The sequence below is a fragment of the Nicotiana tomentosiformis genome, chromosome 12 (assembly GCF_000390325.3).
Source record: "Nicotiana tomentosiformis chromosome 12, ASM39032v3, whole genome shotgun sequence".
NCBI classification, from domain to species: domain Eukaryota; kingdom Viridiplantae; phylum Streptophyta; class Magnoliopsida; order Solanales; family Solanaceae; genus Nicotiana; species Nicotiana tomentosiformis.
Genome location: NC_090823.1, coordinates 29864987 through 29884500, shown reverse-complemented (window position 1 = coordinate 29884500; position 19514 = coordinate 29864987). Strand labels below are relative to the sequence as shown.

General features: G+C 36.9%; 1 non-coding gene across 1 annotated transcript; it reads right to left on the bottom strand.

Moving 5' to 3' along the window:
- Nucleotides 1-17419: 17419 nt before the first annotated feature.
- Nucleotides 17420-17526, bottom strand: LOC117277102 (small nucleolar RNA R71). The gene has a single exon (XR_004507380.1). It is a non-coding gene; the product is annotated as a small nucleolar RNA R71 (small nucleolar RNA).
- Nucleotides 17527-19514: the final 1988 nt, after the last annotated feature.

Below are 19514 nucleotides of genomic sequence, written 5' to 3'. Positions count from 1 at the left end.
ACATAATTTTAAATTAATTAATAACAAAGAAACAAATTTGGAAGTAAAGTCTGAAATAAAGTGAATACTCCATAATACTAGCGATGTATGAATACCATCTCAGAACTGGTGTCACAAGTGCACGAACTTCTAGAATGATACAAACAAGGATCTAAACAAAATAAAGCTATCTGAAAGAAAGCACACAACTAAAGTAAAGTAGAAGGGGACTTTATAGCTGCACGTGCAGCTATACCTCAAGTCTCCACTGGTAGATGAATCCGAGCAAATCTACAGTACGCCGCTGGGACCAACTCTGAAATCTGTACAAGAAGTGCAAAGTGTAGTATGAGTACAACCGACCCCATGTACTCTGTAACTGCCGAACCTAACCTCGATGAAGTAGTGACAAGGCTAAGGAAGGTCATTTACATTAACATGCACACAATAATAGTGATAACAACAATAATAAAAATAAAATATGTAACTCATTTCAACAGTTGAAACCAACTCGGCAGTCATAACCAATTACTGTTTCAATCAATTTTCGTTGCAGCGTGCAACCCGCTACAACGAAATAATTCTTCAATAAGTTTCTATTGCGGAGTACAACCCACTCCAACAATATAAACCTAAAATATAATCCGTTGCGGCGTGCAACCCGATCCCCAATATATTCTTTTTCATATCCGTTGCGGCGTGCAACCCGCTCCAGCAATATAAAATTAACAACTCTTGATTGTAATAAAAATACTCTAATAAATACCAGATTCAATACGAAATTATTAGACAACAAAGCATATAATGATTAAAATTTATTCAGGAAATAAGTAATAACAAGTAATAATTAATTGTGGAAAATCAGGGAGAAAAAAGGCAAATTTCATATTTAATATGCTAAATATCAAGTAGCAATTAAAACACATAAATCAAATAAGCATGTAACAATTATTGCATGAATTTAAGAATTAATAATTGACAAGGAATATGAGAGAAATAATTATTATAACAATTAATTCGGGTCTTAAAATAATTTATGATTTTTAACTAATTATGCAAACCATTAATTTGATAAAGTATAGGTACTCGTCACCTTGCCTATATATCGTTATACATGAAATTTACGTAACAAATAATTCAAGGGTTCTATTCCCTCAAGTCAAGGTTAACTACGACACTTACCTCGCTTTGCAACCAAATTCAAAATTCCAATAAACCTTTGTCTCGTGAATTCATGTCTGAAATCCTCAAATCTAATCATAAACAATTCAATATACTCAATACAAATCGTAGGAATTAATTCCATATGAATTTACTAATATTCCGGATTAAAATCCAAAATTCATCTAAAAATCAACAATGGGACCCACGTCTCGAATCTCGAAAAAACTTAAGAAATCCGAACACCCATTCCGAGACGAGTCCAACCATACAAAAAATATCAAATTCCGATGTCAATTGGACTTTCAAATCTTAATTTTTCGTTTTTGGAAAGTTTTACAAACATTTCAATTTCTTCCATCTACATCCGAAATAAAGGATGAATATAGACATGGATTTATGAAATATAATCACTTTTGGTTATAGAACACTTACCCAATTAAAAGTCGTGAAAAAACCCTCTTGACATCGCCCAAATCCGAGACTCAAAACTCAAAAATGAGTAAAAATGGCTAACTCCCGATTTTATATAGTCTTTCCAGCATTTTCGCATCTGTGGACGAATTTCCGCATCCGCGAGCTCACATTTGCGAGAAAAATCTCGCATCTGGGAAATGGGCTTGCCCAGCGTGTGTCCGCATCTGCGGAAATTGAGCCGCATTTGCGGCTGCGCAGAAGCACAAGAAGGAGCCGCATTTGCGGTACCTTCCGTATTTGCGAAGGCCAAGCCGCAGAAGAGGTGGTCGCATCTGCGACCATTTTCTCACAGAAGCGAGTAGGCCGCCCAAAAGTCGCACGTGCGAAACACTAGAACCAGACCTACAAACCTTTACAAAAATGATTTGAAACACGTCTGAAACTCACCCGAGCCATTCAAATCCTCGTCCAATTATACCAACCAATTCCATAACATAATACAGACTTACTCGGGGTCTCAAATCAAATCAAACAACACCGAAATTACAATTCACACATCGATTCGGACTTTTGATTTTCAAACTTTAAAATTTTCAATACTCGTGCCAAAACATATTAAAAGAATCCGGAATGACTTCAAATTTGACACACAAGTCATAAATGATATAACAGAGCTATTCCAAATTCCAAAATCGGATTCCAAGCCCGATATCAAAAAGTCAAATCCGTGGTCAAACTTTGGAAACCTTTAGCCTTTAAATTTCTAGTTTCCGTTAAATGGCCATAACTTGAGCTAGAGATCTCCAAATTAAATTCCAGGCATACCCCTAAGTCCCAAATCATGAGACGGGCCTACCCGAACTGTCAAAATATTGATCCGGGTCCGTTTGTAAAAAATGTTGACCAAAGTCAACTTAATTGAGTTTTAAGACTCTATTTCACATTTTAATCAATTTTTCACATAAAAACTTTCCAAAAAAAGGAATGATGAATAGTGTTGTTTGAGGTCTCACAACACAGAAATAATTATTAAATTTAAAGATGACCTCTTGGGTCATCACATTCTCCACCTCTAAAACAAGTGTTCGTCCTCGAACGGAATTAGAAAAGTACCTGAGCTGGTAAACAGGTGTGGATATTTACTCTGCATGTCCGACTCGGACTCCTAGGTAGCTGCTTCTACCGGCTGACCCCTCTATTGAACCCGAATTGAAAGATAATACTTAGACCTCAACTGTCGGACCTACAGGGCTAGAATAACTGTTGGCTTCTCTTCATAAGTCAAATGTTTGTCCAATTGGACTGAGCTGAAATCTAACACATGGGACAGATCACCATGATATTTTTGGAGCATAGACACATGGAACACTGTATGGACCACTGATAAATTAGGTGGTAATGTAAGCATATAGGCTACTTCGCCCACCCTTTCAAGAATTTCGAAGGGTCCTCCTATATATCTAGGGCTCAACTTGCCCTTCTTTCCAAACCTCATTACACCTTTCATAGGTGAAACCCGGAGCAATACTCTTTCTCCAACCATGAATGCAATATCACGAACCTTACAGTCGGCATAACTCTTTCGCCCAGACTGAGTTGTACGAAGTCGATCCTGATTAATTTTGACCTTATCCAAGGCATCCTGCACCAAATCGGTACCCAACAACCGAGCCTCTCCCGGTTCAAACCAGCCAACTAGCGAACAACACCGTCTCCTATATAATGCTTTATATGGAGCCATCTAAATGCTCGACAGGTAGCTATTATTATAGGCAAACTCTGCAAGTGGCAAGAACTGATCCCAAGAACCTCCAAAGTCTATAACACAAGAGCGAAGCATATCTTCCAATATTTAAATAGTGCGGTCTGACTGTCCGTCTATCTGTGGATGAAATGATGTACTCAACTCAACCAGCATGCCTAATTTACGCTGCACAGCCCTCCAGAAGTGTAAGGTAAACTGCGTACCTCCATCTGAAATAATAGACACCGACACACCGTGAAGGTGAATAGTCTCACGAATGTAAATTTCAACTAACCGCTCTGAAGAATAGGTAACTGCCATTGGAATGAAATGTGCCGACTTGGTCAGCCTATCCACAATAACCCATAATGCATTGAATTTTCTCTGAGTCTGTGGGATCCCAACAACAAAATCCATAGTGATACGCTCCCACTTCCACTCAAGAATTTCTAACTTCTTAAGCAAACCACCAGGTCTCTGATGCTCGTACTTGACTTTGTTGACAATTTAGACACCGAGGTACATATGCAACTATATACTTCTTCAATCTCCTCCACCAGTAATGTTGCTACAAATCTTGATACATTTTGGCGGCACCTGGATGAATAGAATATCGGAAACTGTGGGCCTCTTCTAGAATTAATTCACGAAGCCCATCCATATTAGGCTCACAAATACGAACCTGCATCCGTAGAACTCCATCTTCCGCCACAACAACCTATTTGGCATCACCGTGCCGTATCGTGTCCTTAAGGACGAGCAAATGAGGATCATCATATTGTCGCTCTCTGATACGCTCATATAAAGAAGATCAAGTGACTGTGCAAGCTAGAACCTGACTGGGTTCTGAAACATCTAACCTCACGAACTGATTAGCCAAAGTCTAAACATCTGCAGCTAACAGTCTCTCACCAACCGGAATATAAGCAAAGGTTGCCCATACTCACAGCCTTTCTACTCAAAGCATAGGCCACCACATTTGCCTTTCCGGGGTGATACAAAATGGTGATATTATAATCTTTCAACAACTCCAACCATCTTCTCTGCCTCAAATTGAGATCTTTTTGTTTGAACAGATACTGAAGGCTACGATGATCAGTAAATACCTCACACGAGACACCGTACAGGTAATGCCTCCAAATCTTCAGCGCATGAACAATGGCTGCCAATTCTAAGTCATAAACAGGATAATTTTTCTCATGAACTTTCAACTGCTGTGACGCATATGCAATCACCCTGCCATCTTGCATCAATACTGCACCAAGCCCAATGCGAGATACATCATAATACGCCGTATAAGATTCTGAACCTGTGGGTAATACCAACACTGACGTCGTAGTCAAAGCGGTCTAGAGCTTCTGAAAGCTCAACTCACACTCGTCTGACCATATGAATGGGGCAACCTTCTGGGTCAATTTGGTCAATGGAGATGCTATAAACGAAAATCCCTCCACAAACCGGCGATAATATCCTGCCAAACGTAGGAAATTCCCGATCGCTGTAGCTAAAGTAGGTCTAGGCCAATTCTGAACTACCTCAATCTTTTTAGGATTCACTTTTATGCCTTCAGCCGATACAACATGACCCAAAAAGGCAACTGAGCCTAACCAAAATTTACACTTTGAAAATTTGCATATAACTGATTATTCTTCAAAGTCTGAAGCACAATCCGAAGGTGTTGCTTATACTCCTCTCGACTGCTGGTGTAAATCAAGATGTCATCAATGAATACAACCACAAACGAATCCAGATAGGGCTTGAACACCCGATTCATCAAATCCATAAATGTTGTTGGGGAATTTGTCAGCCCAAATGACATCACTAGGAATTCATAATGCCCATACCGAGTCCGAAAAGCGGTCTTAGGGACATCAGATGTCCTAATCTTCAACTGATGGTAACCAGACCTCAAGTCGATCTTTGAAAACACCTTGGCACCCTGAAGTTGATCGAATAAGTCATAAATTCTTGGAAGTGGATACTTGTTTTTGATAGTAGCCTTGTTCAACTGCCGATAATCTATACACATCCACATTAGGCCATCTTTCTTCTTAACAAATACTACAAGTGCACCCCAGGGCGAGATACTGGTCTAATGAATCCCTGATCAAGCAAGTCTTGTAACTGCTCCTTCAATTCTTTCAACTCCGACGGGGCCATACGGTATGGTGGGATAGAAATGGGCTGAGTGCCCAGAGCTAAATCGATATCTCTGTCCGGTGGCATCCCCGGCAGATCTGCAGGAAATACATTTGGAAATTCACGGACAACTGGAACTAAATCCATAGAAGGAACTTTCGTGCTGGGATCGCGAATATAAGTCAAATAAGCTAGACACCCCTTCTCGACCATACGACGAGCTTTCACATAAGAGATAACCCTGCTGGTAGAATGACTAGAAGTTCCTTTCCACTCTAATTGATGTAACCCTGGCATAGCTAGGGTTACCGTCTTGGCATGACAATCCAATATAGCATGATAAGGTGACAGCCAATCCATACCTGTGATCACGACATCGGAGGACTCGGCCTCAAGCCTAGCTGGAAAAGCATAAAATCGAGGTTGGTCCCCACCACTCTGAACTGCATCTCTGGAACGACCTCTAACGGCCTGACCTCTACCTCTAATGGTCTGACCTCCACCTCTAGCTGCCTGACCCCTACCTCTAGCTGTGAGAGAATAAGAATAAAATGGTTCAATCATCCATGATAGAATAAAATCGCACGACAGAATAAGAAAGAAGTGATATTGTTCCTAAACTTTATAGCCTCTGAAAGATAAATACAGATGTCTCCGTACCGATCCTTCAGACTCTACTAAGCTTGCTCGTGACTCGTGAGACCTATGTAACCTAGTGCTCTCACACCAACTTGTCACGACCCAAACTTCCCCCCTTCGGGACCATGATGGCGCCTAACATTTCACTTGCTAGGCAAGCCAACGTTAGAATATAATTAGCCATTTTAATATAATTTTGAATTAATTAATAACAAAGAAACAAATGCGGAAGTAAAGTCTGAAATAAAGTGAATACGCCATAATACTAGCGATGTCTGAATACCATCCCAGAACTGGTGTCACAAGTGCACAAACTTCTAGAATGATACAAACAAGGGTCTAAACCAAATAAAGTTATCTGAAAGAAAGCACACAACTAAAATAAAGTAGAAGGGGACTTTATAGCTGCACGTGCAGCTATACCTCAAGTCTCCACTGGTAGATGAATCCGAGCAAATCTACAGTACGCCGCTGGGACCAACTCCGAAATCTGTACAAGAAGTGCAAAGTGTAGTATGAGTACAACCGACCCCATGTACTCTGTAAGTGCCGAGCCTAACCTCGATGAAGTACTGACAAGGCTAAGGCAGGTCATTTACATTAACATGCACACAATAATAGTGATAACAACAATAATAAAAATAAAACATGTAACTCATTTCAACAGTTGAAACCAACTCGGCAGTCATAACCAATTACTGTTTCAATCAATTTTCGTTGCGGCGTGCAACCCGCTACAACGAAATAATTCTTCAATAAGTTTCTATTGCAGAGTACAACCCACTCCAACAATATAAACCTAAAATATAATCCGTTGCGGCGTGCAACCCGATCCCCAATATATTCCTTTTCATTTCCGTTGCGGCGTGCAACCCGCTCCAGCAATATAAAATTAGCAACTCTTGATTGTAATAAAAATACTCTAATAAATACTAGATTCAATACGAAATTATTAGACAACAAAGCATACAATGATTAAAATTTATTCGGGAAATAAGTAATAACAAGTAATAATTAATTGTGAAAAATCAGGGAGAAAATAGGCAAATTTCATATTTAATATGCTAAGTGTCAAGTAGCAATTAAAACACATAAATCAAATAAGCACGTAACAATTATTGCATGAATTCTAGAATTAATAATAGACAAGGAATATGAGAGAAAAAATTATTATAATAATTAATTCGGGTCTTAAAATAATTTATGATTTTTAACTAATTATGCAAACAATTAATTTGACAAAGTATAGGCACTTGTCACCTTGCCTATAGATCGTTACACATGAAATTTACGTAATAAATAATTTAAGGATTCTATTCCCTCAAGTCAAGGTTAACCACGACACTTACCTCGCTTTGCAACCAAATTCAAGATTCCAATAAATCCTCAAATCTATTCATAAACAATTTAATATACTCAATACAAATCATAGGAATTAATTCCATATGCATTTACTAATGTTCCAGATTAAAATCTGAAATTCATCTAAAAATTCAATAGTGGGGACCACGTCTCGAATCTCGGAAAAACTTACGAAATCCGAATACCCATTCCGAGACGAGTCCAACCATATAAAAATTATCAAATTCTGATGTCAATTGGACCTTCAAATCTTAATTTTCGTTTTTGAAAAGTTTTACAAAACTTTCAATTTCTTCCATCTAAATCCGAAATAAATTATGAATATAGATATGGATGTATGAAATATAATCACTTTTGGTTATAGAACACTTACTCAATTCAGAGACGTGAAAAACCCCTTTGAAATCGCCCAAATTCGAGACTCAAAACTCATAGGGCCTGACGCGTTCGCGATCAGCAGCAGCCCGAGTAGCTTTCGCGTTCGCGAGTCCTCCTTCACTTTCGCGAAGGCTGTTCCCCCTGGCCTTTGCGAGCCAATGCTCACGTTTGCATAGAAGAATGGCTGACCCCTCCTCCAAGTCCCTAAAGCTTCACGTTCGTGAGGAGCTGGTCGCGTTCGCGAAGGGTAAGGCCCCCACTGCTTCGCGTTCGCGACCCAGCTACCGTATTCGCGATTAAGAAAATCACCCTGCCCCAGTTTACTCTTCGCGTTCGAAGGAGTACCTTCGTGAACGCGAAGAAGAACACACCAGATATCAGCTGAAGCACAAAAAACCAGATTTCTAAGTGCAAAAAGCTTCTATAGCCTTTCCGAAAGTCACCCGGGCCCTCGGTGTTCCAAACCATTCATGCACACAAGTCCTAAAACATCATACGAACTCGCTCGCGCGATCAAAATACCAAAATAACGCCTAGAACTACGAATCAGACACCAAGTCAAAGGAAAGTTTCAAAAAAACTTTAAAACTTCTGTTTTCACAACCGAACGTCCGCATCACGTCAAATCAAATCTGTTTCTCACCAAATTCGACAGACAAGTCATAAATATTATAGTGGACCTGTACCGGGCTCCGAAATCAAAATACGGACCCTGTATGAACAAGACCAAACATCAGTATTCTAAAAATCATTAAACTTTCAAACTTTTAATTTTTCATCAAAATTGCATAACTAGAGCTAGGGACCTCCGAATTCGATTCCGGGCATACGCCCAGGTCCCAAATTATGATACGGACCCACCAGGACCGTCAAAACATGTATCCGGATCCGTTTACTCAAAACATTGACCGAAGTTAATTCAGATTAATTTTAAGGCAAAAATTCTTATTTTTATCAGCTTTTAACATATAAGACCTTCCGGAAGAACACCCGGACTGCACACGCAAATCGAGGAAGGCTAAAATGAGATTTTTAGACCTCAAAACACATAATTAGGTTTTAAAACATGAGATGACCTGTCGGGTCATCACATTTTTTCTATTTAGGATTTCAGTGACTAAATAGGGTTTTTGAACTATATTAGATTTAGATTTAGAATTGAACTACCTAAAATTACAAATTTTTAGTGTTTCTGGTTTGAACTACATTAGATTTAGAATTAAGGTATAAATTATGAACGTATGGTTCTTAATAGAATTTAAATTAATGCCTTTAAATTATTTAATGTATAAATTAATTTAAGGTATAAATTATGAACTTAAGGTATAAATAACGAACTACCTTTAGTTATGAACTTATGGTTCTTAATAGAACTCAAATTAATAAATTTAAATTATTTAATATATAAATTATGAACTACAATATCAATTAATCTAATTGAGTTACTCTAATTGAATTAGTCTAATTGAATAGCTTAACTAATTCATTGTCTAGCGAGTCTAATTATATGATTAATGATAGGGTTAGAACAATAAATTGCAAGGATAAATCAATCTTATTATATGGACTTTCAAAAAAATTATATCAAACTTAAAATAAATTACAAGGATATATTAAGCTAGTTCTCAATCTAATACTAAGTGTAACGATATAATCTAAGCTAATTGAATTCATTTATGGATATATATGAACTTTAAAATTAATATAACATGCAATTTATTTGTTCTTTGTGTAGATAGAATATCGTAGTTGGATGTATAATAGAAATTATCCTAATCGTCAGTTTTTTAGGGAGGAATTTATAGAAGGAGTTAATGAATTTATTAGGCATGCAATATCACTTGAACCATTTCAAATCGGAGGGATAATTAGGTGTCCTTGTGTGAAGTGCAAGTGTTTGCATGTTTTTGGTTCGGAGGATGTTAAGACTCATCTTTATAAAAAAAAAAAGGGTTTTATAGATAATTATTTTGTGTGGACTAGTCATGGAGGGGTTGATGGTAGCGATGGTGTATTTCATAACATAGTTGTTGGTGAAACTAGTAGGCCGGTGGGGAATAATGTTCAACATCTTAGATACCATGAAATGGTTGCAGATGCTTTTGGGATGCACTTCGAGTTTGAACCCCATGAAAGTGTTGAACAAGCTCCTAACGAAGAGGCAAAATATTTTTATGAACAGTTAGAGGTCGCTAGTCGTACACTAAGTGAAGGAAATATGCACTCTCAGTTGTCTGTTGCGGTTAGATTATTAAGTATCAAATCATATACCAATATTTCTTAAGAGGGAATGGATTCTGTCATTGGTCTTATGAGTGAACTAGTTGACCCAACTTTTAACATACCTGAACAAGTTTATAATATTATATAGTTAATAATTTTCTATCTTCTAAATAAAGCCTCGCTATAAGATTAATGTGGAGGAGTACACTCAGAGCTTGCCATCGAATGAGTAAGGCGAGCGACCATCCATTTCTGACGAAGAAGCGCAGAAGATATTGTTGGATGTTGTCGGTGGTCCTAAAAAGGGGATATCATACGGCCTTCCAGAGAGATCATTTCAGATCTACAGGGTTGGATTGCATGGAATAGGGACTTCCGCCCAAGGCGAGGAAATTGATAGGTCGACTATCTCATCTTTGGAGAAGAAGATCGCAAAACTGACAGCAGAGCTTGAGGAGACAAAGGCTAGAGAACAAAAGAGAGATAAAAAATTTGATACCCTTCAAGTTTATCTAGAAAAGAAGGACCAACAATTTAATCTCTTTCAAGGTCAGCTTGCCAATCTTCTTGCTAGTGGTGCTTTCCCCATTCCCCGATATCGTGTGCCTTCCCCAGATGCTAGTTCTTCTCGTCATGATCCTTCGAACCATGCCGACGATGAATCTTCTAGTAATGAAGATGGAGGTGATGCAATACAAAACAATCATTGAATGATATTTGAACTTTTAACTTGTGACATTTTTTTGTTGGTTATTATGTTTTGTTAATATAGTTTAGTGGAGATGGAGATGATGTTTTGTTAATAATATAGTTTTGATAGTTGTTATTTATTGTTGTTATTATTGTCGTTATTGTTGTTGTTATTATTGTTGGTATTGGTTGAATGACAACAATGTAATGCTGCCATTATAGGTGATTGGTTGTTAATAGGTGGTGCAGCTATAAAACAACTGTATTCTGCCAAAACAATACCCAGAAAACTGACTGCATACCGACCGAAGTCGATCGGAACTGTTCATTTGAATTTTCCAGAAATTCAAAGTTACCGATCGACTTCGGTCGGAATTGTTGAATTTAAATATTAAATATTTAACAATTTCGACCGACTGCGGTCAGAATTTTTAATTTTAAACATTCCGACCGAAATCGGTCGGAATTGAATAATTTTAAAAAAATAATAATTAATGTTTTGATCGACTTCGGTTGCTAATTTAAAAATAATTTAAAATTATTTTAAAAACTATCGACCAAAGTCAGTCAGTATGGTTATTGTTTGTCAGATAATTTGGTCAAAGTGCATTGACGAATACCGACCGATTTCGGTCGGTAATATCAACCGACTGTGGTCGCTACCCTATTGCGACCATTCTTTTTCCGATGAATTGAAATCGGTCGGTAATAGGTCGATTTTTGTTCGATTCCGATCGACTTCGATCGGTTTTTTTTGGACATTTTTTTACAGTTTTTTAGTTGTTCAAGAATTGATAAACAAACCCATCGCTTCGAAAAAATGACGAAATAGAACCCTAGATGAGAAGAAAGTTCAAGAAACCAAAAGAAAATTACCCCAAAAAGTCCTAATTCTTGAAAAATGGTAATCCGAAGTTGAATGCAAACCAAAAGGTCCAATTCTCTTTTAAAACGAGTTTTCTTAGCGGGCATTTGGACATAACAATTGTAAAATTCCCGAAGAGGAGAATTTGTTTTTTCAAGTGAAAATGGTATTTGAAAATTAGAGTTGTGTTTGGGCATGAATATAATTTTGGGTTGTTTTTGAAGTTTTATGAGTGATCTGAGTAAAAATTTTGAAAAACGACTTTTTGGAGTTTTTCAAATTTTCGAAAAATTTCAAAATCCATCTTCAAGATAAAATTTAAAAATTTATGACCAAACACTGATTTCAGAAAAATAAATAATTTTTTTTCGTAAAAAATGAATTTTTTTTCTTATGTCCTACTAGCTCTTAATCTCTCAATATGCAAAAGCTACTCATAAAAATATATATTCTTTAATCATTAATCTGAGTAGTCATTGCGGCACACTGTTCATCACTTTTCTTATTGTTTAATTTTGGTGTTCATCTATATAGGTCACTGCCACCATACGGCAGAATCAATTTAAAAAAAAAAAAAAAGAAGAAGAAAGTATAAAGCAGTTATTCAAACAAAATAAACAAATGAATAGATACAGATAAATAAGTAAAATGCAAATATGTACATTATCTCGTTAGAAGCGTAGATATCATGAGGATTTGAGTCTATCATAATGTTGAAATATTTTAAAGGTCAACTTTGAAAGGTGTAGCTGGTGGGGCTTAATATGACCACCAAGTCAAATTATAGCTTATTTAAAGTTATAATATTGATGTCTGATAGCATTCTTATCTAAACTACACTATAAACCATGCTTTTCTTTTATTAACACATAAAAAAAGTGTTCTATCTGAAATAAGCCTGTAATACACCACATTGGCAACTGTCTTCTTGATTTAGTCGGTAAGGAACTCTTTTTTTCTTTCTTTTTGGCCCTTAGAGGTTTAGATAATTGATAGATTCACCCCAACTTAAGCGAAAAGTATATAGCCTATAGTACGACATAAATCAATTAAGCTCAGGGGCGGACCCATATTGTGTAGCAAGTCTTCGTCCGAAAATATTACTATTTATATGTGTAAATTTTATCTGAAACTGATAATATAGAAAAACTGAATCCACTTGATACAATAGTGACTGTTACCTCGTTCATGTGGAGTCATTTATTTTGGGATGACTTGAGTTCGATTCCAGCTGCCTGCAAAACTCATTTGTACGTTTTTTAAATTTTGAAGTCATGGTAGTACATTAGAACAGTTTCATAGCGGAATAGATTTTCTCTTTTGGGGTTACGTGAAGGTGAGCTAGTGGAAGATTATAAAAATTGATATTCAATAATGTACACCTCCGGGAATTTCTGAGTGATCAAGCCAAAAAAATTACTTCATGAATAGGGACTCCAACAAGCAGACCGAGCAAAGGAACCTCAGCACGTCATCAACATGATCATCGGTGGAGTCGACATCCCCCAAGGGCCAATGAAGCACACTAAGGTGTCCATTACAAGGGAGAAGCGAACTCGAGATTACATGCCGGAGGGGACCATCTCTTTCAATGATGAAGACGATGAAGGCATCGTGCAACTGCATAACGATGCACTGGTAATTTCTGTACTCATAAATAAATCTCGAGTTAAGCGTGTGTTGATTTGATCCAGGTAGCTCGGCGAATATCATCAGATCGAGGGTCGTAGAGCAGCTGGGTCTACAAGACCATAGTGCATGCAGTTTGGGTCCTAAACGGATTCAACATGGCATGTGAAACTACTAAAGGGGAGATAACCTTGCAAGTGAACACCGCCGGAACATCACTCGGATTTTGCAGAAATGGCGCCTACCCCCTTAAGAAAATAGCCCCCACACCCCTAATATTTGATAAATTACAATTTTAACCTTTTAAAAACTATAAATAGCCCCTCTTCTTCTTCATTTTCCCTCACAATTCACTCTCTTACTACTCTAATTCTCTCTCAATTCTCTCTTGATATTATTGATTATTGTTCTTAAATTCTCAATTACTTATTATTTCAAGTTTCATCGAATATTTAGTTTAGCCATTACAAAATTATTATTATCAAATATCAAGTATTCAAGTGAAGTGTGGTATCAATTATCAACTATCAAGTATCGATCTATCAATTGAAGTTTGATTTTTTATATCAAATTTAGTGCGGCATCCGGAATCCCGGTACACTCGTTCCATATCTTTCTCTTCTTTGGTGTACATTTATTTTATTATTTAGAATTATTAATTTAATAATAGAGGTGGTAATAAGAAAACTTCCAAAAGATCAAGAGGTGGTACTTGTTCTTCTAGTAGCTTTACACATATTTCTGAAAGTTCACCTGAAAATTTAAATGTAGATTATGAGAGACTTCAAGAAAATTATGGTATAGATGATGATTTAGATGATAATTTAGATGATATTCCATCACCTGATAATCTTGAAACACCACCAGCTACACCTGGTAATGCTAGTCAAACTCAAAATATTAGGGGTGAAAGTCGTGGTAATACAAGTAGGCCTCTCCTCCCTATTAAGAAGAATCGAAGATTAAGAAGTAAGTGTTGCAATTTTTTTGATAGACTAGAAGAAGATAAAAATTATGTAAGATGTAGAATTTGTATGGATATTTATAAACATAAGACCGGTAAGGGAGGGGGAACGGGTCAACTTCGTAGGCACATGGTAAACATTCATTGGGCAGCAACGCTTTGAAAATTCTAGTATACTTCAGAGATTGGATAAGATCAGAACGGCAAAATCAAGGGCGTGACGAGGTAGATGAAGCGGAGGACCAAGAAATTGGAGATATAATGGTTTATGGTTCTGATTCAACCAATGCCGGAAATCAAGAACCTCATGTTGACATGGATAAACTTACAAAAATGATGCAAAACATGTGATGTACTATTTCTTTTTTTTATAATTATTGTAAAATTTTAATTTGCAAGTTCAAAAATAACAAAATCAAAAAAGAACTTGTAACTTAATTTGAAATATTATATATTATTCAATAAAAATATCAAATGAAAGTCTTTGGAGCTTGATCTTTACATATTGCCTATTGGTCTTATTAAATAATTTTTTGTAGCCACTTACTTTCAAATTTTAATTTTAAAATTATAAAATTCAAATTTCAAATTTAAAACTTTAAAATTCAAAGTTTAATTCTAAGCCTTAAAACTTTGCAAATACTTAAGTATCAATAACATTGAATAAGAAAAATAAAATTTACTTAAAAAAAAAAAATTGCACGGCCTGGTCCAACCCGCTATAAAAAAACCCGAAAAAGTACATCCCGCTAAAAGCCTACAACGTTAAACGGACAGGCTATTTTTTTTTTGTGTCCAGCCCGTCCCAACCTGCCCATTAAACACCCATAGTTTACATTGATGACATGTTAGTTAAGTCCTTGCGAGCAGAGGACCATTTGGAACATTTGCAGGAAATCTTTAACATACTGAAAAACTATAATATGAAGCTAAACCCGGAGAAATGCGCATTCGGGGTAGGGTTCGGGAAGTTCCTTGTATTCATGGTGTCCAACTAGGGGATCGAAATTAATCCTGACAAAATCAAAGCTATAAAAGACATCGCCGTGGGGGACAATGTTGATGGTAGGATAAAATCTCGTATTTTAGTCGCTTATTGCACTCTAATTTACTGTACTTTTATTATTTTTGAGCTTTAATCGCTAGTGTTTTATACCTTGTAGGACAGATTCCGAGTGATATATATGTTATGGAATGAATTTGAGTAATTTAGAGCTTTGAAGTCTGAGTAGAAGCCCAAAGGATCAAGTTGGGATCATGTTCGGGGGTCGAGGACCAAGTCTGGACGTCAAATAGAAAGGAAACATTCGTACTCTGAGAAACCTCCATAGCCACGGCACGTGGCATGCCGCGCTTGTACAAAACTTCTTGTTGCCTGTCAGAACTAGCTATCTAGATTTCCCCACTAATTCCCCTCATGGTGCGTCACCTCATGCGGAGCGCCTATGCAAATTTTACAGAGTAATTATCCTATTTCTCCTAGGAAAAGGTGATTTCATTTGGGTTTGACCCTACTTAATATAAATACATGAACAAACGTTATTTTCTAAACTTTTGACATATTGGAGACCTAAGGAGGAGTTGGAGGAGTTGGAGAAGCAAAAGCACAAGAAGTTCATCATTCAATCCCCACTCAAGACCCGAGTTTGGATAGTTTTATCTTTTCCTTTACTTTAAAATTATTTGTGATGAATTGATCCATATCTATGGAGTAGTTCTCTTTAGAGTTTGATGGATTTGGTGTGTTGATATTTGTTTGTGGATTATAACTCTAGTTTTATATATTGAATCATTTTGGATGATTTAATTATTGCATCTATATTCACATGTTCATGTAATCGAGAGAGGCATAACTTGTGATATCTTTTCATTATCTTGTTGGTTGAGTTCATTAATTCTTCTTAGTAATTGAAAGAGGCTAGTTGAATCATTGATTAAACATAATTAGGATGATAATCGAGAGAGGTTCTCCTAAAGACCAATCTATTACGCATTCTTGCATATCTTGGCATAGCTTAAACTGGTTCATATTGAGAGGTTAAGACTTAATCGAGAGAGGAGTTTCTACTAAATAATTGTATTGATAATTAAGTGAATTCGAGAGACTCACTTGAACATTAGAAGTGAATTATATAGAGTTAAATCCCAGACAATTATCTTGCACCTATCCAATCAAAACCTTATTTTCTCCCATTGATATCTTCATTTTCTTAGTCCTTGCTTTGATTGTCATTAGTCAATTAGCTCTATATTCTTAGTTAATTTTAGTATTAATCACATAAGACTAAAAAATTTATCATCTTGGATAGTAATCTAGCTACAAAATTACGATAATATTGTTTAATTCCAATCCGTGTAGATATGATATTATATTATACTATATTTGACTAGCAAGCATATTTAAGTGTGTGTTTTGCGCTCGTCAAATTTTGGCGATGTTGCTAGGGATTGGCAATCAATAGTGTTTGAAATAGTTTGTAGTGCTATTTCAGGAATTTTTATTTTTATTTTTCTCGTTTTACGTTTGGTAATTTGATTGTGCGCATGTTACATGTTTAGAGTGGTGCATAACTAGAACTTCTGTGAAGGAAGTGCTACCATACGAGCCAGAAATTAAAAAATAACTGCGACAGCTGAAGAAGGAAAGAAATCTCGCCGGGACAACATAAATGGTTGGACAATCCTCAACTAAAGAACTCATGACTGGTAATGGTGAAGATAATGTGGATTTGGCTGCGAGAGAAGCAGCCCAACTACGAGAACAAGTTGCACGGGATGTTGAAGAAGCAGCTATTAGAAATGCGCAGAACATCTATGAAGAAGAGAGGGGTATCAGACTAAATCAACATCAACCCTTGCATGGGATACCACGTGACGATCATGCTAGACCGATCTACAATCAAGGATTATCCAGTGTTCAACCACCTCCAATTGCAGCTAGTAATTTCTATTTAAAGCAACGGTTGTTCCAAACCCTTCAAAATTGTTGTGTCTTTAGAGGGAATATGAACGAAGATCCAAACAACAACCTAATGGACTTCGAGGAGATTATGAACATCTTTTAATATAATGGTGTGTCACAAGATACAATTTACTTAAGGGCATTCCCCTTCACACTCAAAGATGATGCAAAGCAATGGCTTTGAAGCTTACCTATGGATCGATTCGAACATGGGATGAGATGACCAGAAAATATCTTGATAAATATTTCTCATAAGCTAAGAATGGAAAGTTTAGAAGATAAATCCATAACTTCTTCCAGAAAGATACTGAGACTATGTTTGAAGCTTGGGAGAGGTTTAAGGAAATAGTCAGGAAGTGTCAACATAGCGGAATTGAACTTCGGATGCAACTCCAGGAATTTTGGGATGAATTGACACCGGCCTCACATAGAACATTGAGAAATGCAGTCAGATGCCCTTTGATGAAGAAGACTCCAGAGGAGATAGTCATAATTTTTGATGAGTTGTCTGAAGATGCAAATTAGTGGCCCTATAAGAGTGCTGAAAGAAGAAGATTGACAGGTGTTCACCATGTCAATGCTAACACATCTGTGAAGGTATAGCTTGATGCTTTGGCCAAAGAGATACGGAAGCTGACCTTAGCTACAATACAAAGTTAGCCTCACGCGGCTTGTGATATATGTGGAAGAGTATATCCTACTCATGAGTGTCAAGCCCTAACTGAGGAAGTGAATGTTGTGGGAAATTATAATACAATGGGTCAGAGGCACCCCTTTTTTCATGGAGTTCTCTTGGAGGTACTAAAAATGTGTGGCAACAAAATAACTCTAGACCTCAGGGACAAGGAGCTTCAGTCTTCCAAAATCAGCAGAGGCAACAATTTCAGCCTCACTAGTCCAATCAATCTGGTCTAGAAGATCTAATGAAGGGCTTCATCATCAAGACAAATGAGAGGTTGGACGCTCACAAGGCAGCTATCAAAGAATTGGCTACTAGTTTTTGAAACTTGGAGAGACAAGTGGGACAAATTGCAACAATATTATCTGAGAGAATTTCAGGTACTCTGCCAGCTGATACTGAGAGAAATCCCAAAGAAACAGTGAATGTTGTGACCTTGAGAAGCGGGCAAGTGTTGAAAGATACCACTCCACTCCAAAGAAACAGTGAATGATATTGATAAGAAGAAGAAAGGCAAGAAGGGAGCTGACAAAAAGAAGGAGGAAAGTTCGAGAAGGGATGAATCTAATGAGAGCGAGCATATGCGTTCTCTACCTTTTCCTCAAAAGCAATATAGAGAAAACCTGGACAAGCAATTTGAGAGATTTTTGGATATGCTGAAACAGGTTAATATAAAATTTCCATTCACAGAAGTGCTCTCCCAAATGCCAACTTATGCCAAATTCTTGAAGGAGATCTTGACAAAGAAGAGTAAAATTGAGGAGACCTCAATGGTCAAGCTCACAGAGCATTGCAGTGTGATATTGAAAAATAAACTCCTACAAAAGTGTGGAGATCCATGGAGTTTTAATATACCTTGCTCTTTATGCTCTATTAATTTTGATAACTCTTTATGTGATTATAGTGCCTCAATTAACTTAATGCCTCTATCTATTTACAGGAAATTGGAGAAATAAGGTCAGTGCCAATATCTTTGCAGCTGGTAGACCAAACGACTCTGACACCCGAGGGGATAGTGGAAGATGTCTTAGTTCGGGTAGATAAGTTCGTATTTCCTATAGATTTTATAGTAGTGAATATGGAGGAGAACAATATTAGATATACACAAGAGAAAGCACATGCTTAGAGTGGGTGAGGATACTATAACTTTTGCAATGAATGTAGAAACAGGGGAAAAAAATGCGAAGCCAACTACAAGTGTTGAGTGGAAAGTGATGGTCTCAAAAGAGAAGGTTGCGGCGAGTGAGAAAGATAAGTATAGGGTACACCCAAAGAAGGCTGAGAAGAAGTTATCTACATGGATGTGCGCATTAGTTCGAAGGCAAGGAATGGATCCAAACTTCGACTTAGACCCCGACTAGAGATTCAGGGAAGTTTCCTTTACCTTATATTTTTTAATTGTGTATCATGGGGACATGCCACAACTTAAAGTATGGGATGGGGGATATGTTGTATGTTGTATGTATATGTGTTAGTTTTGTTAGCTTTAGTGATAGAAATCTTTTTTTGAATATCATTCGACGGGTTTCTGGAGGGAGTCAAAAGAAAAAGACAAACAAAAATTCTTTTGTTAGGTAGTGTATTAATTCCCCTTTGGTTTTTCTTTGTGCTGCGATTCTTTTCCAAGGGTTTTGTTTAAACCGGGTGTAGTTAGTATTTTTTGGAAGTATGAAACCTTGTGCT